Genomic DNA, 25,448 nt, shown 5'->3' with positions numbered 1-25,448 from the left:
TGTTTTTTAAAATCACATGCAGTACAGTTAAACATATTTTAACCCTAACACAACTGAAAATCTGTAAGGTTTTCAGTGTGCAAACCAAGGCGCTGCTTTAAAAAGCTCATATGAGATCGAGGTTAGGCAACAAAGAATGTGGAAGTTTATCTTGAGAACCAAAGATTTCACTAATCTTATTAAAGGTTTACAAAAAGAAAAAACAACAACACAACACACCCTGAAAACCCACACACACACACACCAGTGGCCAGTCTTCCTCATGACTGTCAGAGATCTGCATACACATTATTTGACCTTATATAGCTCTCAAACACACAAATCACTCAAATGTAGAATCCCTAAATGCAATAATGTGAAGTGAATGCTTAATTTGGTCAACTAGCCTCAGAAAATCTGACTGGTCTTTTCTACCCTTCTCCCGCTTTTCAGGAAAAGGAAAGCTTTCTATGCTGTTTTCAAGTAATGCTTGACTGAAGTACAAGTAGGTCAGCCATCTACTCTACAACCTAAATCGGACTGAAGTTCAAGTAAACTGGGACAAGAGGCCCCAGTAGCTACCAGCTCTTGCACTTGCAATTACCGATGTGTTTTTTCATTTAATAAGGCTGTGCCATCACTGACTATGGAGCATTAAACAACAGCCTTTGACCTCCATCTCAGCAACAACTACAAGACAGATTTTAGCGCTCTCTCAAGATTAGAGTCTGAAAAACCCTAGTGTCAAAAATTCAAACATATAAGACTACTTTTTAAAATATATACAGTCCAGATCCAAAGCGGATCAAAGTGTTGAAGCCCAGTCAGTAAAAGCACATAATACACACACTACTTTTTCCGTCATACATGCTCCTGAGTAGCTTCAGCATTTTAAATAGTTCCACAATGATTCTTAAAACCAGAATCAATTGCTACTAAATGTAGCATTATACACCTTTTTTGCTTTATGAATTAACTTAATCAAAATTCATGTCACTAACCTCTACACTCACAAACTAGTGGTATCCTAACAATCATAACAGCTGGGAAAAGAAGGCACCAGTAGCTTCAGAATAAAGTGATCAAATTTCTTAATCTATTTCATCTACTGCAAATCAGTCTACACATTGTCATCAAACTGAAAAACTGCATAACATTAGACTCCAGAAAGTCTGCAACATCCCATCTTCAATTAAAATAGAATTCCATTGCTATTTTTGCATGATGTATCGTAACATGAAGCAATCAAAACAGAAAAGGTTAGTATCATGGAATAAAACCATTCTGGAATTAAAATATCAAACTTGCACACACACAGAAAGAATGGCTAAGTGAAACCTTCAAAATGTACTTCATGCATAAACCGTATCACTTATATGCACACACACAGAGAAAACCAGCCAGGAATGGAAAATCATTCTCCTCAGTACTACACAGTTTTTGTGCCACTAGCCTAAAGCTACATTTAACACATTGGGAATTTCCAGAAGTCTTATAAAAGGTGCCACCAGGGCCCACCTTCAACTCAAGATTTTACTAACTAGCTAGTGCTCTTGTGCTTCTGAATTCAGCTTGAACGTCTGAATGGATTACATACCACATTTGTCTTCCAAGATCTGAATGCACTGTAGTTGAGCCAACAGCTGGGATGGTATCACCATCTTTATTTCAAAGCTCTGGGACTGGGCAGGGGGACAATGACATTCAGATAGAACTGCACCAGAACACAACAAAGGCAGGGCTCTGTGTCACTGGGCTCACTAATATATCAACTAGAGTTCTAGAATAGTTTGTGGTTACTGAAATGAGTCACCTGTCTACATATGACTACGTTTACAAGTCTGTATCTCCATATGGCTCATCACTTAAGAGGTTAAGCAGCAAAAGAATCAAAAAAGAAAAACATTGAATGGTTCAACAGCTGAAACAGCTGCAAGTTGAAAGCTTCAATTAAGCAGAAATGCCTTAAAGGTGTCACTAAAAATAAGATTTCTATTTGACCAAATATTCCCCAAGAATAAGAAAAGCAAGCTATGTGCTTACTCAATGAATAATAAATTTCACATTTAACTATCGTTACCATATGGTAGTGGGAAGAATGAAAGAGGTATATAGAATTTAAAGTTACTGCAGAAAAAAGGTTAGACAAGACAATGAAGAAAGTGTGACAAGTTTATATACAAAATGTAATATTTACAAGTAACACATAGTGACCTTTTTCATAATCATACTCTTTAGTGTCACAGGTCAAGTCAAGAACTCTTCAGCTGAGAGCACCTGTGAAACCAATACAGGCATTTTACATTTCTGGGTCTGAAGGCTTAAAGCCTTAATGTAATCATCTGATAGAAACACCATTAGAAAAAGTAAGCTTGCATCTAGAAAATCTTTCAAAACATCTTCATTTCTTATTTCTGAGCACCATTTTTTTATTTTCATGACTTCAAAACACAATAGCTTTACTGGAGAGGCAGACATTCTCCGTGCAGTCCTTAGCATAAATCAGAGCAAACTGTGATCTGCCCAAATAGCAAAGCATACCAAACCCAGGAGGCTTTAGACTGACAAAAGCCCAACCAGACCCAGAAAGCTAATGTCAGCTCCAGTAATAAACAGCACGCATGGTAACTCCTCAGTCATTCATTGTAAGCTTTCTTGGGAAGGCCAGAAGTTTCCTTAACCTGCTAAAAGAATCCCTCCAGTAATCACAGCTATGAGCTCAGTACTATTTCTTTTTAAGAGAGGCAGCTCAATACCTAAGAGCCATCATCTCAAGTAACCTTGACACAGCCAAGTCAAGTTTCAGACCACTGTTGTCTTAAAGAGCAATCAACTGTCCTGACTCCTAGAGTTTAAGGGTACAAAGCACTCTAAAGAACAAAGTCATTTCTAATGTCTTTTTAAAAAACACTTTGGGAGATGTCTATTTTGATTTACTAAGGTTATTTCAGAACACGCAAAGAAGTGTTTCAGATGTATGTATACTTTAAAGAAAAAGAACACTAAAAAGCAGATGGTGAGTCTAGCTGTAAGGTTTTTCTTGTCACTGAGCATTATTAACCTCTGGTACAACAACCTGAAAGGTCCACGCACACATATGCTCCCATAGCAAAGTTTCTTTCTTTCCTTCTGCAAAAAGAAGGCTGCCCTCCCAGCAGAAGCCTGAATACTAATCTTTGTTTAACTTGAAATTCAGTTTATATTGAAAAAACCTGTACACTGCCCATATCTGAAATATATGCTTCACTGAGGCAAAATATCTGTATATCTGATGCATCAGAGCCACCCAAAAAAACAGGTATTATACTTAATTGTATTTTACCACATCTAAAATCCCAGCATTAATAATGTGCTATATATAGCATGTTTGAGATTAATAACCTTAAGTTGATTCCTTAGACAATATGCAATTATTCTGTATCTTGCAATTTATGAAACTGAAAATTAAATTATGTCCAATTCTAACATCTTAAAACAAACTGCCTACCTTTTCCCCTTGTAACTGCTAAAAAGAAGTTAAATTTAAATAAATTAAATAAAAAGGTATTAGGAAGAAATTCTTCACTATGAGCATGGTGAGGCACTGGAACAGGTTGCCCTGAGAAATGGTAGATGTCCCATTCCAGGCAGTGTTCAAAGGCCAGGTTGGATGTGGCTTTGAGCAACTTGGTCTAGTGGAAGGTGTCCCTGCCCGTGGCAGGGAGTTGGAACTACATGGCCTTTTAAGGTTACTTCCAACCCAAACCATTCTGTGATTTTATGAAATATTCAGTCATTTCATAGGAAGAGAAAGTTTTATTACCTAGTTTGCATTTGTCACACTACCTAAAAAGCCTGTAATTTCAACACAAGACAACAATTTGATAGAAAGGTGGCTAATGTTTATTGATCCCTTCATGGAGTGGTGGTTGCTCACTTAAGTATTGGAAACACCTTGCTCCATTTGACTCGGACAATCAGTGAGCCACTTAACCATGACAGAGGACAGTCTACCAGACATTGTTTTTAAACAGGAAAGAAATCCTCTTCCTTTCAGCTTCCCAGAAAATCAAGATAAGGTATGTACACATTTTTAATGCTAGATTTTAATGGGAAGTCACTACAATAATTTAGTAGATTGGCACAAAACGAGGATTATAGTAAGGGTCAGAGGGATCCTGAAAACAAGACCAAATTGATGGTGCTGGACTATTCAATACGTCAAATAGGTCTTCAAAGAGGGTTCAACAGCCACACTTCGCTACAGTAATCAATTCCCATAAGAAATACTTCAGCTGAGTATTTGTCAATTTATAATGATCACAGAAATCACGTAACTGCCCAGGTTAGAAGGAACCTCAAAAAACCATTCAACCTTTCCTGGCAAAGGGAGCCTAGATGAGATTGTCTAGCACCCTTCCAGTTGCATCTTGAAAATCTTGTGATGGGAACTCTACAATCATCTATGAATTCACAAGACATCTTCAAACATTCAGCTTCCAAAAGACAAGAACCAAATCAGTCACAAGAGCACCATTCTCACAGCCAGTTACATTTCATTTGTTTGTTTACCTCCTGTGTACACACACAATTGTAGCCCATCTTTCTTTTCTTTTTATGCTAAAGTAGAAGGCTACACAGTTGAACCTTGCAGCCGAAGCCATTAACTAATCCCTTAACTATGAATTTTACTACTTGAAGAAAAATGTCACAGTAACATAACATTTTTCTGGTACAACACAGAAAATGTAAACTATACCCAATTCATGTAATGATACAGGTTTTCCTTTATAGTCCATTTTGTATAATGTAAATTGCAAATAAACAAGTAACTAACATTTTAAAAGAACATAATTTGATAAACATGTATTCAACGAAACAGTTTTTGTCCTGAGCTTGTTATGTCTTGGTAGAACTGCTTCTTATCATATGAATATACTTTCATTTTAACATCCATTGGCATGAGGTTTGTTCTTTTTATTACCACCCTCAGTGTTTGCATTGTTATTTCGTATTATTCTCAATTATTAGATATTCAATTATCTGATCTTGTGCTTAATCATAGGCAATCCAATATTACAATTCTCACTGCAGATCACAAGAATGCAAAGAGAGTCCATAACGGTCAATTCCCAACTACATTCCAAAAAAAGATAAAACTCTAAACCCCAAATATTTCCGTTTTGGATTTCTACCACTGGCATCTAAATGAAGGCAGCTATTCTTTCAGAAATGTTTATGTGTTTATTCTCATTTTTTAAACAAATTAAAGAATTCTAACTACATCAAACCAGTCTGAGCCTAGCCAGTCTTTTCTTACAATACAGTATCCGCTAGAGGTTCAGCTTTGAAGGCCTTTTGTAAAAAAAGCTGCAGTAGTTAACACAAAAATCTTCTGTGGCTCTTCATTCTCAGGCTCTGAATAACAATGCCTGGCACAAACTGGAACAATTTTGAACTGCAACAGAAGTAGTGTTATGCGATACCAGAAAAGGGGGTTTTCCAAATTCTCCCTGCTTGCTTGTATATATCCCTACTGTACTAATCAAATAAAGAAGTTACTAAAGATAGCCTTTTCAACCTAAAACTAGTGAAAAGAAGGCCATTCAAATGGATTTAGTGCCGACTCACAGCTTTGACTAAATCTCAGCAAAACTAACCCTGAAATTAGTTTTACTAACTCTACATGATACCAACTGACAGACACAAAATGCAACACCACTGTCCATTTCTAGTCTCTGGGAATGGTATACGTCAAAAGAGGCTAGAACCACTATAAGTAAAATAGGTAGAAAGGTAGAAATCCAGCACTTTTGCCTATAAAGGCATTGAAACCCTATCCAAATTCTGAAAACGTCTATCCATCTTTTACTGTCCTCTATTTCAGTAGTAATATTCCAATAATTTATTCAACTATTTCAGGATCTGGATGCAAGTTACCATCTGAATTCATTTAGCTAACACCATAATTCTATATCAAGTTTTAAATTCTAGGTAAAATCAGAAGAAATCCAATAACAAATAAAGCAGATTTTCAAGTAGGTAACTTCTTACCAGCTTCAATATTTAAGTTTCAGTAGGCTAGCTTCAGACAAAACTTCACATTGTTTCATTTTCATTTTATGCATCTGACTAGGTATGCCAAATCCCTAATTGTACGCGTCTCTCACCCAAGATGGTGATTTTTCTTTCCGCCCCCCTTAAAAGAGAAAAACTTTGCTAAAGAAAGTTGGCCAACTCCAAAACAAGATTTAAAAATGTCTTTTTAAGCTTATGTAGTTAAGATTTCCCACATCCCTTTCAGTATTCACAGCTATGCAGAGCAGTTAAGCACTTGAAATTGGGTGATGGAAAAGTTAGATGGAAGACATGACTTGCATTCCTTCCTCTTTTAGGGCAGATACTATAGCCAGATTGAGATTTTTTGCAGTACTCCAAATTTAAAACTTGCACGCTGACTCTGATGTAAATGACTAGGTGCAATATGCTATTCTTTGCATATCCCAATAATTCTCATGACCCAACACAGCTGCATAACTAGAGAAAGTAGCTCAAATTTAATTCATTCTGGAAAACAGACCCATGCTTTAAAGAACACTGCAGAGATTCCTGGAGAAACAAATTGATGCACATGCATCCTTTTACTTATTACATAAATAAATAGGACAGGCAGCAACTAACCCTCAACAGGTACGAGGTAGTGCTCCATGTTCAGAGATTTTTGACTATTTGGTAAATAATGAATATAGCCTTAATAGTACTCACAACAGTGACAAAGCAATTGAACAATAGCCGCAAGTTTTACATTGCTTATTTCTGCCCATTTGCAGGGTTGAACACTGCCCAAATCAACTGCTATTGCATTATAAAGTGTTTCACAAGATTTTTATAAAAGCCTTTTTTTCTGAAATGAGATTACAGAACTTTGTTCTCTGTTTGCTGCAATAAAAATTCATGTGACTTTTTTTCATTGACAAATTCAACGCACAAACTTATAAAAGCATGTTTATAAGATCTTCAACTTCAAAGAGACAATTCATACAACAGCTTTTCAGATTATTTTTCCTACCTAATAAATTGCGTTCCAAATGCAATACACTAGCCAAATCAGACACCAACGCATCCCTGAAAATTAGAAATCTCATAGAAACTTTATAAACTTCACAGCTGAACTACTAACATTAATTCACAACAACCTCAAAAGATATGAGACTGGGACAGCAGTATTCATTCAAAAAATGTAGTATTTTATTCATAGGTATGAAATGAGAAATAGACACTGCACATGCAAAAAAAATGCATTAAATGTGCACAATGAAAATACATTTTAATGTACTTGAAGACATCAAATCTGTTCAACTCACTCTGTATTTCCTTGCTATGCAGTAAGATCTCTTGGAAACAGCATAAAACCTGCTGAAATTATTACTGTAAAACTAGTAATTTTGTTCAGCAATACACTGGTAAGCATTATGCACTAAATTTAGCACAGTTTGTCCTTAATTAAACAAAGTGTTTCTGCTATACCTAGTAACATGTAGAAGCACATGTGCTGCCTATCTAGCCTCTGATGCAAGAAAGGAGAGGAGCGAAAACAGGCAGAAATATCAGATCTCCAATCACACTTCTAGTTTCTCTACAGGGCTAGTGAAAAACCTAAGCCAATGGATGTTTTGAGAAAGTGAGACTATTTTAGACTGATAAAAATCTAAAGCAAATAAGCTATACATTGTCTTGCATAACCTAAAATAAACGCAGAATTAATTCATGATATTTGTTTTATCTATTTGCACGTATCAGTTGCTGAACTGCTTGTTACTGATGTACTATGATTAAAATTGCACAGCACAGGTTTCACTCATAGTACCCATAGAACTCACAGGATTTATGTTCTACCAGAAACGATGCAGCAGCCTGATCTAAACCAAGTGCTGAAAATAATTAGATACAGACGAGACCCACATATTGTTCTCTGATACAGAGACACTATAAGCCAAAGAAGAAGCAGCTGCTAATATGGACAACAGATTACTTACAGAAATTCAAACCAATTTTAAGATCAAATCTAATTTCAAATCAGTTTTAAAGTTCACCCTTCTTTAGGGTTTCACCTTTAAAACTGTACAGATTGACCTTTCATCTCCCTAAATTTGTGTTTAGGAACATAAATAACAGATTTGGTCCTACCTCAATGAACAGACAAGATATTCATGACATCCAGTGAATGACCTTTCACCTTTCCCAGTGCAGAGAACAATTTAAAAAAGCAAAGCAAAGCACAAAGTGTTCTGCAATACTGCTCAGTCTGCTTCCTTGGGGAGATGTTCTCTTCTAGTCAATTTGTGTATCTATGCACCTCCTTCAAAAAAAACCCATCAGGTGGAACAGTGCTTTGCTGAGAATAGCCAAGGCAGCAGACTGGGCACTATCACAGAACAAAAGTAACAGGAAGATCCAACTAATTCTGTTCAATTATTTTTGCGGAATAAGAAAGCCAACCAAATAAAAATCACAAACAAACAAAAGGTTACAATAAGGTAGGTAAGCAGTTTCACTTGTTTATTTCCACAAGATTGAGTTCATTTTGGAAATTAAATACTGAGGTGGAATTCAAAGCTAGTTCTTCAAGGCCTGGTTGAACAATAAAGTGTTAACAGATTAAGCCTTCTGCTAGGCATTTTAAAAAATATTTAGCATTCACTTTTTTTTATAAATACATTATTTCATTACACAAGAATATATATCAGCACTACACGTTAGAAGTACACATAAAAGTTACTTACACATGAGTATTCTAGAAGCCAAAAAGCAAAGACTTTCAGCTCCTTTCTACTTGGAACCTGTTCAACTTCGAGAAGTATTTCAATTCAAGAAAGCAGCACATTTACCTTTAAATTTATTAATTTAAGACAATTTGATACTTATTACTCACTCAGCCATGCATTTAAAATTGGTAAAAACTGAGAAACACAAGTTTAATCACATCTTCAATACCCTTAACAGTTTAAAGATAGTAAGTCTAGGCAATAAGCATTAAATCTTTCTCAGTTGTATTTCAGCAGCTCATGTAGCACAGCTTCAGCTGGTAGGATGAGCAACACTGTTCCATTTATACACACTGCATCTTACTTTATTACGTCTGACATTTTTGGCATACATGGGATTATAAAAGCACTTCTGCAAAGACTTACTTATATCCAACATTAAATTTACAGCCTAACGTTATAGAAATTATTCACTGTACTGCTCATCTCAATATCTTGCCTGATCACTTTATTACGGTTCAAACTTGTTCTGCCAACAAAGGTTGATCCGGTCTTCTCCCACATGGCCAGTCACTCCTCCTGACCTATGCCTTTGACTATATTCAGGAAGCCAGGTGCTAAGCTTTATCCAGCTTAAAATTACTCTGCCAAAAAATAAGAAGCTTCTAGCTGGACCAGGGAACCAACTCTGGTCACAGCACAGCCACATAAAGAGAGCCAACACACAGCATGTAGCAAGAACAAATAGCAGGGCATCTGGGAAACAACCTGACTTCCTGTTTTAGGAGCAACTCAGACCGTACTGGTTTTGAACCTGCTTGCTTCATCACTGCAAGTAGAAATGGCGACAAGCTTCTGAACTATTTTAACAAATTGCAAGATGTTATGCCAACAAAAGGAATAAGCAAGTATACATACAACACAAAATCTGAGACCCTGAAAGTCAAGCAAAAATATATTTTCGTTATTTATGTGCAAGTGGTATGCACACAAGAGATAAGATGTTTGCATTTGGGAACGTAAATCAAGCCCATTTAATATCGCTGTACAAGTCACATGGCTGAACAGCATGCAAGTAGTTATAATAGGTAGGTAGAGAGGATTAAGTTGTCAGGAAAGGAGTGGTGACAGTCCTGCAATAATATTCATTAGTTGTTTAAGTTATTAACAACTTTAATGAATACTAACACTCCAGATATTCTAGAATATCTTTCAATAGCTCATGGACCCCATGGGAACTAACTGGTATCTACTGGAGATCACCAGAGCACACTAAATAACACAACACAGTCAGCTCCTTCTGCAGCAAGCTGATGTGTGAAGGAGAATGCCGCATTACTGTGGGGCCCTTTGGTCTCACTGACATACGTTCCATGTTTCACTTTTGCAATACTAAAACTGGCATGGCACTTAACAAACACTACAGGTGACAACGTCCTAACTCAAAGAGCATGTTGAATGTAACACAAAGGAACTCCGTACACTGTAACTAAAAAAAAAAAAAAAAAAAAAATGGATTCAGACCTAAAAGAAGTGACTACCTACGTACCAGATTAGAATCATAGAATCATAGAATAGTTAGGGTTGGAAAGGACCTCAAGATCATCTAGTTCCAACCTCCCTGACATGGACAGGGACACCTCACACTATACCATCCCACACAAGGCTTCATCCAACCTGGCCTGGAACACCGCCAGGGATGGAGCACTCACAACCTCCCTGGGCAACCCATTCCAGTGCCTCACCACCCTCACAGGAAAGAATTTCCTCCTTATATCCAATTTAAACTTCACCTGTTTAAGTTTTAACCCGTTACCCCTTGTCCTGTCACTACAGTCCCTGACGAAGAGTCCCTCCCCAGCATCCCTATAGGCCCCCTTCAGATACTGGAAGGCTGCTATTAGGTCCCCACGCAGCCTTCTCTTCTCCAGGCTGAACAGCCCCAACCTCCTCAGCCTGTCTTCATACGGGAGGTGCTCCAGTCCCCTGATCATCCTCGTGGCCCTCCTCTGGACTTGTTCCAACAGTTCCATGTCCTTTTTATGTTGAGGACACCAGAACTGCACACAATACTCCAGGTGAGGTCTCACAAGAGCAGAGTAGAGGGGCAGGATCAACTCCTTCGATACCAGATCCGAGCTGACTCTGACCATTTCTGACTTCAACTGAGAAGACTCAGATTTGTGAATCTAATAATACTACTTCACCATGCAAAAATCACAGGGAATCACACAAGATTTTTTAACAGCCGTCCCCAAAGCCACATTAGAAGGAAAAAAAAAAACCACCAAAAACCAACCAAACCCAAAACACTGTGGCTACAGAACTAGCTATACCTGAAGTGGAAAATAGGGGAAGTTCATGGTAACAAATGTAACAAAAGCTAGCTATCAGGATTGTGGTGGACTCTACATCCATTCTTTATAAATGGGAAGTTTTCTTTGTGGCTACATCAAATTCCAACTGGGATTCATTCACAGAAGTCCCATGGCTTGTCCCTTTCTGATAAGGTGAGGTCATTACAAATAGTTACTTTCTGGATTAAAATCTATTAATCATTCTTTCGCATTTGCACTGTGTACTATTAGCAACTGGATAATCAAACTACTTAAACATTAAGAGCAGCAGCAGTTTAAGAACTGTTTATATTAAATATCACCTCTTTAGATGTCTATAGAACATTAACGCATTACCTACAGATTAAAAAGTACCTATTTGCTAAAGCCATCCCCAAAACATGCATCTGAGGAGACCACACTGGAGCACATTTGCCTGCAAGACTTGCAACCCTGCGAGGGACCCATGCTGGAGCAGTATGTGAAGAGCTATATAGCCTGTGGGAAGGACTCACGCTGGAGAAGTTCATGGTGGACTGTCTCCTGTGGGAGGGACCCCATGCTGGAGCAGGGCAAGACTGTGAAGAGGAAGGAGCAGCAGAGACTACTGCGGCCACCATTCTCTGTCCCTTGCATTGCCCAGGGACAGGAGATAAAGAAAAATTGAAAGCAAAGTTGAGCCTGGGAAGATGAGAGGAGTGGGTGGAAGATGTTTCAAGATTTGATGTTATTTCTCATCACCCTATGGTGATTTGATTGGCAATAAATTAATTTCCCCAAGTCAAGTCTGTTTTGCCTTTGACAGTAACTGATATGTGATCCCTCCCTGTCCTTATCTCAACCCATAAGCCTTTCATTACATTTTCTCTCCCCAAAGTTGAGGACGGGAGAGTGACAGAGCAGCTTTGGTGGGCACCCAGCATCCAGCCAGGGTCAACCACCACAAGCCACCACTGATACAGTAACACTATGCAACTTGTTTCACTAATCCACTTGTTTCCACCTAGGACTCTGTTCCTCAAGACAGCATGAAAGTTTGCTTTGGGAAGCGGCACTATGTGTTGGTTGATCCATGTGTGCTGGCTGTTCCTACTTTCAAATGAACCAGCTCTGCTTTACTTAAACTGTCTTTATCTCAACCCACAAGTTTTTTCACTTTTTCTCTTCCAATTCTCTCCCCACTCCATGGGGAGGAGAGTGAGTGGCTGTGCTGTGCACACTTGATGGTAGTGGCCTACCATAATAGTAGAACTAATCAATGACATGGCAGTACTCCCAGCTGTGGGCATAAGAGTTTCCAAGACATTTAATTGCCAAAAAGAGGAACAGCTAGCCACTCAATTTATATCTCACTTTACAAGATTGACTACGTTCTTTATACGAAGCCCTCCACTAACACAAAAATTAAAGATAAGTTGTTGAAAGGAAATGGTTACTCAGTTTCAGTTCTCACACTTAAAACAGAGCTCACATTTTGGAAGGGAACCATCACCTCAGCACAGCAAGAACTTGGGAAAACCACCTTCAGTTAAGTTTGCCCTAGTGATTAACCACATTGTCCAAGATAAGCACAACTGTATGTTGACTGGATATTAGACTGTCTGTATTATTTCAGGTAAATGACATATATATATATATGTCATATATATATATATACACACACATATATATACACATCTGTTTGTCACAGATTTATCATTTCTCCTGACAAGAAACCAGCACTGTTCCACTCTGCAGTGATCCAGGTAACTGCCAATCTGCCAAGAAAAGCTTCTTTAATGGAGAGGATCAGAGGTGTAAGTTAAGCTAAAAAGATGCTCCGTTAGTCCTGTGACTCATGGCAGATCATTTGTTGAAATCTGTACTTCACATTACCCCTTTTAAGAAGGGCACATTAAGCATACTCACTCTGCACCCTTTACTTGACCTATTAAGTCAGAAATTAATAAAAAAAATAACACATAAGCTTAAAAGAATAGTGAAGCACATATCTGCTACTGAGAACAGACTTCTTACTTTAAGGTTCATCTACCATTACAGTGCTAAGTAAGGTTCCATGCAAGATGGTGTTGGAACCGAGAACCCCTGGCTACGCTCAGAAAGCAAAGTTAGAGAGGCCAAGTACGAGAACTCTGCTGGTCCTCTCAGAGCTCAGTCAATACACGCCTTTTGTTACTACAATCACTAGCTGGCAGTGCATCAGGCTGATATATAGGGGAGATTAACATATTATCGTACATAAAAAAATCAGACTTATGAGTCCTATTTGTGGTACTCATATACAAACCCACAATGATAACAAGACAGAAAGAAAGATCACACTTCTGCAAAACGACACTTACAGTGAAGATTACAGAATACCGCCATCATCCAGTTTTAATATTAGTGAACATCCCACTACTTTATAATCAAAAGCTAAGAGCTTGCAAGTGCATCACGATTCTGTGATACATAAATCACAACAGGCATAAGAAGATATTTAAAATACATACTTGTGAACTCCTGAGTCACAGCGTCACTTAAAATTTGCATGGCACCCATTCTCAGGGCATGTACTATGTCACATCTATATGTTTATGAGACAAGATTACATAAAATACAGCCTTTTTTGGCTTCAGTAAAACTGTTTGAAACAAATGTTTAACAACATGATTTGACATGCTGTTCTTCACCATTTTTGCTGTTACATTGTACTCTGGTTTGTTATTCACTGGTCTAGAATACATGATAAAAGGCAAAGAAGCTTGTTTAAAATTTTAGGTCTGTAGATGCCTTGGAATTAACTCTTACCTTAGAGCAGAGACCTACATAAGCAAAAAGTGTTAATAACATGCATTGGCCCAAAACCAAACGATGTGAGATACAGGTTTCCAACACTATCAAAATATTTACAATGTGTTGCATAAGCCAGAAGAGTTTTTAAACATTTGCATATGCTAAAATGTTGAATCAGATCTCATCACTTAAAGCCTTCAGGTACTTTTTTTTTTGTAGTGCTGCACTGAAATGAGCTTTGAAGCAAAACAATACCCATACTGGCTCTATCCCTATTTACGAATTAGGGCTGGGAACTTTCTCAAATATTGACACATCCTGTCCACCAAGATTCACAGGGCTTTACCAATGCAAAACTGTTCACAGTGGCTCCAGCAGAATCACTCACAGCATGCATTAAAGCAGATTCTAGACCAACACCATAAAAGAAATTTTGGCTGTTGCCTTCCCCCAAGCAAGGTACCTTGCGGGACAGCATACAAAGGAATGACGTTCAAGTCTTGTGACAAACTCAACTATGATTACAGACTGTGAACCAACCCAGGATACAACAGCCTTTTTACTATCAACTTCAGATTATTCGTTCCATCCTCAGTGAGTCAACTAGCCAAGTAACATTCATATTAAGTACACCATTTTATTCAGCCACAGACTCTGAATACTTAGCTCAGTTTATCTCAGTACAGTTACATCATTGTTATTTCCCGCTTTCTTCCTTTTAATGCCCTGAGAACAATTAATCATTACATTAAGACAAGCCAAAAAACAGTAACTAGGTTTAGTTGAAAGGAATAACACTTCTTGAAGTTTTATGGATTAAGACAGAATTTGAATTAAATCCTATGTTACAAAAAAGTTGTTTATCTCACAGACTAGTCTTCAAGCATTAGAGACTTCTTTTCAGGTCCCAGTCTCAAGTCATTAGACTTCAGAATTTCTTTTATAAAGCAGAGATCCCAAGAATCAACTAAACACTACTCCAATGTACTAGCTTACATGCATGTTTAAACAGATCTATTATAAAACCCCCTTCAATCTGCACCTACAATCCTCCTGGCTTATTGTATGAGAAGATGCAACTCTTTCCAGGACCTGCTGCTCCCATATTGAGAAAACCATATATCATCTCAGAAGCAGAAAGCTACCTTTTAGCTAATTTGTTTTGCTCCCACAGATTCAAGCACAGACAATTTTTTACTAGCAGCACTGCTAAACATTTTATCTTTTGCCATTCCTGTGACAAACGTAAACATTTTTTGTCCTGCAGGCTACCAGGTCAAGTCACAGTAACCTTTAGACTCATTTTAACCATAATCAGGGAAGCACAGAATTGACATAAGGACATCCTTAACCGAGTAGTTCACTCAGCTCCAGAAAAGGAAAAGGTACCCATATGCTGGATGAACAGAGCATGAGAACAAAACTTCCTGTGCCTACCACTAAATCATCCAAACATGTCACCTGGTAAAAACAACAGGTCCACAATCCTGATTTCGAGACCAACGTTCAAGTACCCTGATAGAGCAAAAGAAACCATACATTTACCCATTAGAAATACATCTAGGCATTTTCTGAAATTACTACCTACAAATATTCACAGATCAAAACGCTGCGCAGAAAACCACCACACAGACAGAAAGCCATGCTACTGCAATGGTATTGCAAATACTAAAGGAATAAAACAGAAAAATTAGAAAAATACAAGTAAATACACACTATAAAGTAAAATCAAGTTTTTGTTGGAGATGATTTGTGGAATACAGAAAATCTCTCATAAAACTACGGCAGTTAAAGAAAAGTTAAAGAAGACTTAAGACCATCCACTTAAGATGTATACAGCTAACAACAAGCCCAGCAGTCTTAACTGCCATCTAATTTGTCAGCTTGGTATTACCTACTGCAACCACTTGCAGAGCACCCTCTTCAGAAGGAGAAAAAACAAACAAGCGAAAAAAATCAGTAAAAACATAATCCCAAAACAGTTTTGCCTATCAAACATTAATAAACTATTTAATCTCTACCTACAATTGTGCTATGTATCTTCCTGTTAACACTGATATTGTTGCTTGATGTGTGGTATGCAGTTTAACCCCTCGGGCAGTTTTTAATGTTTATTAGACACTGAGCCAAAGAAACCAACTCTAGAACTGTAAACTATGCACTAAGGGGAGCCTGGAGCCCTTGAACAGTGAACAGCCATGCCAAGGTTAACACTACAGAGGACAAGGTATCACCTGCACTCCTCTCCTGCTTACCGTGCCTAAACTGTGGTAGAGTATGATCAGAGATCTCTAAAGTGAGCCTGCATTGTGCTAATTAGACATGCCCCGTGTGCTAATACCCACTACTGCTTAAGCTGATTCAGTCATAATTGGCAGAATGCAACCCTATTATCTTTGAAGGCAAATTGCAAGTTTGACAAAATGTGATTTCAGGAAGGTACAGAGAAAGAGCAAGCACATTAGCCTTCGGTGCTAATAGCTTTAATAGTAAAAAACACAATTAAGAAGTTTTGCTCATCCAAAATACAGTTGGCAAACTGTTTCGGTTGCCTCTCACCTTAAAGCTGGAATATGTCTTCCCCCTGCCCAGTAAGGCAAACTGTTTTGGTTGCCTCTCATCTTAAAGCCAAAATATAAGTCTTCCCCCTGCCTAATAAAGCAACGAAGCAATATTTCTCTACTGGTCTTATCACAGACAGATAAGAATGATCCTTCTGTTGCACTGAAAACAGAATGAAAACTCAGTCACTTACATAACACGGTCTTTGCTATGACTATTATAATGGTTTTCACCCTTTCAAATAGGAGGAAAGGTTTTGTCTTTAGAAAAGGCTAAACAAACTCTGGACTTCAATCCAAATTAGTAGAAGGGAAAAAAATCCCTCCCTCCCCCATAGCAAGAAAAAACAGTCTTATGGCAACCTTTCAAGCAGTCTGTTGTAAGGTCACACAGTGCAAGAGAAGAAAACAGAAGCGTCTAGCACATCCAAAGGCTGTTTTTACCCTGGCCTGCGTCACGTACAAATGATCAAACTTACCGAAATAGGTAAAGGAAACCTGAGCAGTGGTGTACTTGTTATCCTAACTAATCTGTGGTTTTGATCAAAAACAGCTACCGAGAAAACCGAGCATTTAAAACTGCAAGATTATGTTTCATTTTCAAACGTTCAGTTTACAAAGGACAGCATATGGCACTCGCACCTTTCTGGCTTCCTTCACTGCTAGGGCTCAGGGATGAAGGCTCAGAAGACCGAGCCTATCAGCTTCTGAGTCACTCCAACCCGAGACAGCCGGGCAGCTGGGAAAGATGGATGCAGCAAGCCAGGCAGACACTGTAGATACCCAGTCTTTCCCGAACCAGGTAGCCTCGATGCACACAAAGAAACTTCTGTCTATCACACAGGCGTTACTTTGGGAGATGAGGAGATTCTTTCCGTGAGCCAAAAAAGGGAAAGTTAAGAGAGAAGGCGGCAATGGCAAAGCCAACAAGCCTGACTTAGCTAGATCATTACTGCTTCTCGGGAGGCTGTTAGCTGCTTAAAACCTCGCTCTCCCCCACACAAACACCTCCTCCCACCAAACTAGCATCGTCACCTACCATCATCCCGGACGCCGGGATTTCAAAACCGGGAAGAAAAACCCAGCCGCTCAATTTTAGGCCGCCCTCCCCTGCCGCCCCACAACCAAAGCCGTCGCCACCACCGAGTGGGTCCCTGAACAGCGAGCAGCGCTCTTCCCCCCAGCAGGAACAAGCCTCCCCACAGCCCGTGTCGTCATCCCGCCGAGCCCCAGCCCTGCCCTTCCCCGCCGGCCGCCGTGCAAGGAGACCTTCACCTTCCCCGCGCCCGGGCGGCAGGAAGCCCCGGCACCACCGCGGGGACGCACGCATTCACCCGCCCGCTCCCGCTGCGCCTCAGCGCTGTCATCGCCGGGCCCCCGGAGCGCCCAACAGGGCCTGCCCAGCACCGCACCCGCCCCACGCGGCCTGACCCCGCCATGGGGCAGCGCGGGCCCAGGCGCCAGGGGTGAGCCCCGTGGCGAACCCCCTTCTCCGCGCCCGCCGGTGGGACCCCGCCCGCCATTCCGCGCTCCCCCGCCAGAGCCTCTGACTGGGACCCAAACCCCAGCCTCCGCCTCGAGCCTCTCCTTTAAGGGTCGGGCCCGGGACGCCGGCGCCGCCCTCACCTGAAGTGCCGGGATCTGCCCGTCTCCCGTGCCCGGCAGCAGCAGAGCAGAGGGAAGGAGGCGGCCGACGAGAGAGCGCGGAGGAAGGCGAGCCGAGCCCCGGCGCCCCAGTCCCCGCCGCACCGACTGCCGCCCGCCTACCGCCACCGCTCCGATTGGCGGACGCCCAGCCGAGACCGAAGCGCAAGCTCCCGCCCCGCCGCCGCCCGTTGGCTCTCCGCGGCTGCCAATTAGCGCTGCTTCCTAGGCCGGGGCTGCGAGGGGCGGCGGGGGCGGCGCGGGTCTGCCCGCGCCCCCGCCTCGGGCTCCGCAGCGGCTGGCGGGCCGTTAGCGCCGGGTGCGCCGAAGGGGGTTGCTTCGTAAGGGGCAGCTTACGAAGGGGCTCCAGCCGCTGCGCCCGCCGCTGCAGCAGCCAACCCCCGCCTGCCCCCTCCGCCTGCCCGTCAGCTTGCCCGCCCCGACCGACCGGCCTGCCGAGAGGGCAGCCGCAGCGTGCGGGTGGATAGGTGTGTACGTGGTCGGAAACCACTGGCGGTAACGCTGCGGAAAAAGGCAGGGCACGACGTGAGTAAAAACATCGCGTCTGTGTCCCGTTTACACTGCGGGGGACAAGTGAAGGGGCAGGTTTTGTCTCCCGAAGCGGAATTGGACCGAGTCGATAGATGCGGAAAAGTGACGGGGAGTTTTTAAGGCCCCGAAAGTGGCGAGGGCTTTATTTTCTCTTCTTGCCCCGCGGCAGTAACGCAGTGCCCCCTCGCACCCCAATGCGGCAGAGAGGGTGATGCATTTATTCTCCGCCGGCTGCTCCTGTTCATCAGCTGAAGACGCGTCTTGCTGCGGAAGAGGCAGCGCGGGACATAGGGCTTGTCCGTCAGCTGCTCCGGGGACAGGGGTGTCCCAAGGGCAGAGCCACCTCTAGAATAACAGTGCTGATCCGGTTAAACCTCCGTGTGCGGAGGTACGCGATAACTGAACGCTATCACGGGCAGAACTGTTATTCCAGCCCTTGCCTATCTCAAACTCTGTTTTAGAGGACTATTCCAAGTTCCAACCAGCAGCCATCAGGGTATTTCGTCCCTTCAGCCTTTGACTTCTCCCCCACCAATTTCAGCATTTCCCTCCCATCTGCCCTTCTCATCACCGATCTGCCTCCAGCGTTGTCCCAGAGGACAGCCGGCTTTGAGGACAGCGAGAGCTCTGGGTCGTTGGGCAGGGCTGCTGAACAGTCCCGCGAGTACTTCCCTCTTGGCCGTGTTTCCTATGCAAGTCTGCATAGAAGCAGGATAGAAGCCAGGTTTTCCTGTACTATTTCACCAAGTGTGTGACTTATTAACCGAAAGAGTTTTAAGTTCACTGAGAATTTAGATTAGCTCAGTAGGACTGTGGAACTATAGCACTGGGGTAAATTTTACCGTCCAAAGAAACGTCCTGAAAAAAATAAGAAAACAAAACGATTTGGGCAGGGGTTTGGAACTAAATGATCTTTAAAGTCCCTTCCAACTCCAACCATTCTGTGATTCTGGCATTCTGTGAATTAATTGCAATTAATATTACTGCAAAATCTGGTCAGGTTGGTAAGCTTTCTAAGCTTTAACATGATACCTCCCTTCCCTAATCTTATCTTCTCTCTCATGTTGAAAGTTAAAAGTTCATGTCTGAGAGAAGGTATCTTGAAATTTATTGTTTCTTCTCTCACTTGTGACCACACATGTGCTTTTGTTTTCTACACAGTCTCTCTCATTAAATACGAAATCAAACTTTGCATAACCCAGCTTTCTTTACAGGAGATTTTAAGTGATACATATATATAATTGTAAATACAGTCCTTTCTGCATGGACAAGAATCAAGCTTCCATTTTGCCTACAGCATTGTCAAAGCTGGAAATTCTCCCTGCCAGAACACTTAGACTTTCTTCAACCTCAACATCAAAACAGTCATTCATCTCTTTGTATGGTCAAATAATGCTCGAACTTGTTCAAAGATTGAAGAAACAGAACAGGAATTCAGTGTAAATCATAGTGCTCCCTGGCAGAACTAAGTTCACACTGTGATGAAAGGGAATTCCGTTTCTGCAGAGGACAGAAGTTCAACCTGCAACCAGTGATGGGCTGACACAAAAAAACCCTGTAACTATGCCACACACAGTTCACTGAGTACCACCTTGTGCCCCAAAAATCACATCAGTGTGCACATAAACAGTGCCAATATATGCTACCTCCTGTATAAACCAGGGCTCATATTCTTAGCCAGTATTGGGACAGTGACTGTAAACAGAGCAAGAGATGAGCTCTCAGGCCCTGAGTCTGGTTGCAAAAACTCTCAGACTGTATTTAGATACGTATATTTATTATTATATATATTTAAAATATATATATACACACATATAGGTACCACAAATTTAGGTTTGATGTCACAATGGTGTTGTTTTGAGAGTCCTCTTCATATGAACTTGATCTGGTTCTGCATTCCAGAGGAATGGATGGTGGCCAGAAAGGAGTAATTTACACAACATTTTGTACTAACAACTGGATTCAGATTTTAGTGCAACTTGAGAAATAACAATTGTGTTTTCCAACTTTTCACTTAAGCATCTTTATAAATCTATCATCTTTATAAATGCAATGAAATTATAAAGATTTTATAAATTAAAGATATTATAAAGAAATTAAAAATAAAAAGGTAAGGGAAGGAGTATTAATTGGGGAAAAAAATAAAGTTCACCAAAAGCAATTTATATGAACATTTAAATTCAGTATTTGGAGATTTCTCGAGGCACTACTTTAGGGAATAGTGTTTTCAAGCTGCTGAATGTTCTCTTCTGGTTGCAAGATGTTTCCTATGCTTTTCATACCTAGATGAAGAATGCTTAGACACCTTTGGAAGGCAATAAGACAATAACAGGTATCAGAATTTTAAAAACACATTTTTAATGGCAAAGTTTTTGCCCCTTTTCCAAGTGTACCATTTGAAAGAATTCAGAAGCAACATTATTAAACTCATCTTGGTCTACTTTCTGTATGAACACTATTGATCTTTCTGTGAATCACCTCTATACATGAAAGCAGAATTTGTCTGCATTGTGGTTAATACACACCCTCGTGCAGTAATTTGACTTCATTACTTACAGTAACACAATTTAATGTATGTATAAATGTATACAGGCTTGAGGCCACATGCACTGAATAAATACATATATGCACTTGGAAACTGCTTGGGGAAATATACCTCAGTGGTTAATAAAGTGCTATTTTTTTCAATTTCAAAACGTAAATTATTTTTATGCATATTCAAACGCTAAAGTTTTACTTGTAGTGAATTAAAAGAGATTAATGGTCTAATTATATCTATCACCAGTCATGCAACCTCCCAGCATGATGACACTATTATGATGCCCTAAATAATTTACTGATATAGTGAATCATACTTTAAAATATTCATCATTTTGATTTCAGTATTTTTTTCCCTAAATACTAAAATTCAGTCAGTCTCTGAACATTTTCAGTTATGTACAGGATGTGAATGAAGATTCAGAATTCCCAGATTCAGAATCCTTGGAAAGATTATCCCAGTCTTTTTTCTTAGAAGAAAGGCTACAATCCTTGCAGCCCCATTGGTGAGCATTGGATTTAGGCTATTAGGAACAGGACAGGAAGTTTGGAGGGGGGGGGAAAGAAATCCTTCTCATTTTAGATGAGTATCCCACGGTTATTTTTACTTTTAATGTAATCTATTTTTAAATATGCTTCTTGTGTCTTCTGCTGTCCTCAGAAATTCCATGTGTCCTTTTAAGCACTAATTCTTTCTCTGTAAAGAAATTATGTCTCTTGGCTTCTCTCAGTGTAAATTTTACTGGTGTTTCTCCACTCCTGCAATAACATTTCAGCATTCTCTTAAGAACGTTTCTTTCTAGCTAAGACAGCTCGAGTATTAGATATGTATTTATTTATTTACACTTTAAATCTAAATTTCAATCCTAAACCATATTTTGATTGCAAATCTAATGCCATTACTGATTATATATGCCAACCAATGACACAGAAGTTCAGAATATTAAATTTTGTTCCACTCATACCAATCAGTTTCTCTGGGAAAGAACTTTTTACATATAAGACATGTTCTTGCCTGAAATATCCTTTATTATTGCCTTGTTTTTCACATTAATGTTTTTAATTAGTGTTTCATACTGTCCAAACTTTTCTATTTCACAACAATTGTCTATGATTATCTCAGATGTGAATACCTTTTGTACTTTTTAATAGATGCAAAATTTCAGATTAAGGCACAGAAGTCTCTTTGTAACTGGTAAAGACATCTCTGTGCCATTTTAACAGCTGGGAAAGTTCTGGCTACGGGCTAGCTTCAAGTATGGAGAGTTCTTTCAAGCTCTTCTAAGCTTTGATGGCAACTTTAGAAAAGTAGAAAAAAAATACAGCCTAGCACAAACCACTTCCTCCTATTCAGTAAAATCAATCAGCTTTTCCACGATACTCATTTATGTTCCTATTTCCTCTTAATAATCAAATTTTTAACAACATTGTGCCTGAAGTCAGCTTTTCCCAGCTATAAGCATTTAATTTATTTTATGCAGGGAATCAAGGAATGAATTTTTTGTTTTTGTTAAGGAACCCTAAAGGTTAGCATAACCAGCTACTGACACTGCTGTTATACCTGATACCTATGCACCAGCAGACATCAAGTCCTTCCCACTGACCTGAAGGTTTGAGGGAGCTATTGTAATAAAGCGGGAACAGAATGCAAGTCCCCTTCTCTTTTTTCCACCTAAGTAAGCTGAACAGCAACTACTTCAAAAACAGCACTAGTTTCCAATGACAGAGTAAAGCCCTTCCTTTACTACAGATAAATGAGCTCTGCCTGACATAGTCCTGCATTTCAGTAGCAGAACACATATCTTCTGTGAAATGTCTATTGTTTTGCTAATTTTATAGCAGGAAGTGAATCAGGAGACAAGGACATTTTAGGTAGAAGTTCTGTTGTGAAGCCAACAGCAACAAAGTGGCTTTAGGGATAATACTGTTTCTTTTATACTAATTAAGTTCCTAAAGCCATATAAAGACGCTATTCTGTGAGAATCTTATTCATTCCTTCCATGTCAAAGAATTAATAGGGAGAAAGGTTAGTGCCCAGGAAGCAAGCCCCACTATTCAACTCTAGCAATAAGCTCCTTCTACACTGATGTCATTATAACAATTCCCATAGCTGTTTAGAGCTTGTCTATTTAATTCTTCATACAATACTGTCTTTATGCCAGTGATCACTTGAGCATATGAAGAACAGTATTTTAGGACTGAGATACACATTTATTTTGGCTCTGCCTGGCAAGTTACTACACTAGCTGAAGTCAGAACTTTCGAGAACTGTTATTTCTGATTTATTTTGCTCTACTGAAAGCCAAAACAGTTACTTTATCTAGAGTTAGATACATTTGGAGGATGGTTGGCCCAGGGCCACACTTAGTTACTCAGACCTAATAGCTTGTCTGCTTGCAGTCACTCAGATTTAAGCCCACTTAAGCCGTCTCAGTCAGAGGTAAACCAGGTTTTAATCTTTTGGAGAATGAGGTTCCATCAAAAAGAGCTACCTTACCTTTGAATGAGAACATCCACACAAGGTTTAACATCTTTATCATACATGTTAGCATCCTACCTTTAGCCAATTCCTCTTAACTCCTATAGTAGATGCATGCCCCAAGTGGCTTATATATCCCCCTAACCACCTCACTTCCATCTGACAACAGAACATGCCCCCAGCTGCTATCAGTTTGTACATCACTTTCTACCATTAGTTCTGCCCTACTACAGCAATAGATTTAGTTAAGGATATAGAAGTGAAAAGGAGCAAAAAGAGATTTAATTTCATGAGCAGGCAATTTCAGTTTTCATTTCCAGTTTCTCTTTCTCCTTATCAGATTTTCACCTTTACCTTTCAAGGCCATGCACAAACAAGCATCTCACAGGGTGATATCCACATACTACCCTCCTCCTTCTCCCCCAGAACTATTAGCTATGACTGCTTTTGTTTCCTCGTCATCCTGCTGTTCCGGAGTCTGCAGACAAGCTGCTTCATGCACAAATGCTCATTCCAGCTAACACAGAACACGACCCTTTCCTTATTCAAATTCCTTCAGAGAGCCACTGTGTTTTGCAACAGGCCTTACTCAGAAAAAGTAAGTACTATATAGCAATAGACATTCCTAATTTTGCGTTTCCCAAGAATGTTTCACTTAGGTACATGAGGCCTCAAGTTCTTCACAGAAAAGGAAGACTTCCTGCTTGCTTACAGGATTTTTTGGGCTTGTTTGTCACTGCTAATCAGAAAGTTAATCTTGCGTTTCTCAATATACCTCTTCCCTATATAGTCACACCAGTGTAGGCTGCATGAATAGGAAAAAAGTTAAAGGGAAGGAGTGATCATTCTATTGTAGCCACCCTTGCTAGCACAACTGTTATGATAGAACGAGACTACAACAATATTATTTGTCTAAGCTACTAAAGAGAAGTGAGAGCTCCATTTTCCATCTATCACAGTATCCTTGTTGTGTTGCCTGTCTTGTAAGAAATATAACCACTACAAAATACTACCTCCTACAGTCTCATAGTTCCCAAGTTTGTCACTACCTCCTACTTTGTCCCCAACAGGCAGTTGGGGGTAATATCTGACCACACATCTACTTAAAAGCAGCTTACCTGTCAATGTTCAAATATACAAGCAAGACTCATACTTAGGAACCAAACAAACCCAAACACAAAAACCCAACCAAAACCTATGAGACCTGCAGTAATCATCCTTTCTTAGCTTTATTTCAAAAACAACTTGAATATGCTCTGTAAAGGCCAGTGAGAAGTCTGATGACCAGAGAATAAGTTGGATTTTGGTTATTGTAATGGAATATGCAAAATTAATCAAGATGAGGATTATACTTTGAGTGACTCATTCAGTTTACGCATTTCCTTCTGTATTGCAATGATGAATCTCAGGTCATGTGTAAGGATACTGGTCAGCCCAGCCCACATCTGCACTCCCTCACCAGCCCACATCTGCCTTCCCTCCCCAGCCCAAACTGCTCTTGCTGGATGGTGTTCAGACTGAGAGGTATCAGCACCAACTGTCCCAAAGGCAAGTTTGTGAGCAGCTGCCCTATTCTAGGAGGAGCTTCAAAGGCAAGAAAAGGACCCGCATGTTCTGTGGTGCAGGTGGTCTGTTTTACATGTTCAAGAAACTCAAAACTTCTAGGAGAGGTAAAGTTTATATTGCATGCACTTTAGTAGCCTGCCACAAAGGAGGGCAAAGCACGTAGCCTGCCCTGGCAGGGAAACTGAGTATTACTGCTCTGGCGGAATCCAGATTAGAGTATGTTATGGTTACGTGGACATCTGCAACTCTTAGCCTCCTTCATCTTTCTCTCCAC

The 25,448-nt window shown here is 40.1% G+C and overlaps 1 protein-coding gene across 4 annotated transcripts in view; it reads right to left on the bottom strand.

Moving 5' to 3' along the window:
* PACSIN2 (protein kinase C and casein kinase substrate in neurons 2) overlaps nucleotides 1-18,178 on the bottom strand; it is a 57,361-nt gene extending 39,183 nt beyond the window's left edge. For 2 of the 4 annotated variants that reach the window (XM_065673346.1, XM_065673354.1), the window contains exon 1: nucleotides 18,022-18,178. The gene's annotated coding sequence lies outside the window, so the exon portion shown is untranslated. Of the gene's footprint in view, nucleotides 1-17,037; nucleotides 17,060-18,021 lie in introns of those variants that run through there. The other 2 variants (XM_065673328.1, XM_065673337.1) reach the window with 2 other exon arrangements.
* Nucleotides 18,179-25,448: the final 7,270 nt, after the last annotated feature.

This window comes from Lathamus discolor, chromosome 1, assembly GCF_037157495.1.
Source record: "Lathamus discolor isolate bLatDis1 chromosome 1, bLatDis1.hap1, whole genome shotgun sequence".
NCBI classification, from domain to species: Eukaryota; Metazoa; Chordata; class Aves; order Psittaciformes; family Psittacidae; genus Lathamus; species Lathamus discolor.
The sequence above is the reverse complement of the archived record's forward strand: the minus strand, read 5'-3'. Positions and strand labels throughout refer to the sequence as shown.